A 1,926-nucleotide genomic window follows, 5' to 3' on the forward strand; every position below is an offset into this window, starting at 1 on the left:
AGCAGCTCTTGGTATATATAATGCATTGCTATAACAGACATGTTATTAGATGTGCCTCTTTTCAACATTTTTACCATTCTGTAATTAGATTCCTGAGAGCCTTGTTCGTCTAGGGTCCAATTTGTTCTCTGGGTAATTCTATCTTATAGCAAAGTAAGAGGTCTTGTGGAAAACAGAAGTCTGGTCAAACTAATTGAATATTATGTTGTGGGTTTTTTTGTTTGGTTTTTTTTTTTAAAGGGTATTGTGTGATAGTTTCTGAGTATGTGCATTGTAACAATGTCTTATTTTCATAATTTCAGAAATTCAGAGCTCTGACTAAGAAAGCATTTCATGTGGTTCATTTTGTGCTTTTACATATGCAACTGTGTCTGTGCCCTCTGAAATCAAAATCAGCACATATACAACTGATTGTTTTTGTTTTAATAAAAAAAGTATTTCAAAGAATCTCAGTTGTTCTATAGAGGCATTTAAAGTTGCTTACGACAAAGTGCTTGGTAACTTCTGTGATGCAACAGTAAGCCAGGGCACCAAATGTTTGAAATAGAATCACTGCACTCAACTTGGACTCTGTATGCTTAGGTAGGAACAACACAAAGGTGTGAATCTGAATGCCAACAAGTACAAAAGGGGGGCTTTATTTCCCTGCACAGAAATATGTTGGTTAGGGTAACACTTCTCTGCCAAGCTGAGATGTTACTCAAGATATTGAAGGTATCAGATGAACTGATGATATGTTTTGAATCCAGGTGCTGCCACTTACCAGGTATCAGTATCTGTTTCTTGTAAACCTGTGAAATGAATTTGAAAGCCATGGAGGTGTTGGTGCACTAATCAGATCAGGCAGTACAGGCAGGGCTGCTGTGTGAATAATCTGTAACAGCACAAATAAGGATTTGGCTGAGAAAGGAAGAAGAAAATACTGCAGAAAATATTTTTTCCCTCTTTGTGTGTCATGGAAGGTGAGCAGCTCTCCACTTATTATCAAGAAATGCCATCAGTGTGGGCCTTGAGGCTCCTCAGCTCATCACCGCTTAGGGAGGGAGTTGATGTTAGCATGTAAGTGACTTATTCTGGTGGTACTCAAATCCTTCCTTCAATGTCTTTAATGTTTCAATGCCTTTAAGCTGAAGAAAGGTAGATTTAGATTAGATATTAGGAAGAAATTCTTCGTTGTGAGGGTAGTGAGACACTGGAACAGGTTGCCCAGGTAAGTTGTAGATGCCCTATCTTTGGAAATGTTCAGGGCCAGGTCAGATGGGGCTCTGAGCAACCTGGTCTAGTGGAAGGTGTCCTGCCACGGCAAGGGGGTTGGAACTAGAAGATCTTTCAGGTCCTTTCCAGCTCAAACCATTCTGTGATTCTATGATTCTGTGATGCTTGGGAACAGTTTTCTCCCCTTTGGAAACCTTCTGGAATGGAGGCTTCCACTTGAGGTGGGGATGCTGTGACTGCCCACCATGTTCATTTACAGTGTGATCCAGACCCTGTAGGACTTGGCACCAGATTCTGGATGGATGTCACTGAGGTGGGAAGATTGTGACAGTAGCCATCTCTTCAGGTTACCACTCAGTGTCACCGCAGAGAAGATAAACCACAACTGGGTTGGACGTCAGTAGCTCAGCACCAGAATGAAAGCAGAAACATCCCTGAACTTTCAAAACCTTAAAATATGTTGTGTAGAGGGGCTGGGTCAGGATGTTTTGGTGCTGACAAGGCTGAGCTTGTCCTTTGATTTTTGTCCTGTGCTAATATTTCTCAGCCAGCAGGTCCCAGGGTGCAGCTGGGACTCCCAGCTGGTCTGTTAGGGCAGGCCTGGCAGCCAGGGCCGATCCCACTGCCCTGGCCAGGATCAGGGCAGCCCTGGGGCACCAGGGCAGCCTCAGTCCCAGGTGTTTGGCACCTCCGCAGGCAACAGGCTGAGGC

The sequence above is a fragment of the Corapipo altera genome, unplaced genomic scaffold, assembly GCF_003945725.1.
Source record: "Corapipo altera isolate COAL_440 unplaced genomic scaffold, ASM394572v1 0, whole genome shotgun sequence".
Taxonomy (NCBI): domain Eukaryota; kingdom Metazoa; phylum Chordata; class Aves; order Passeriformes; family Pipridae; genus Corapipo; species Corapipo altera.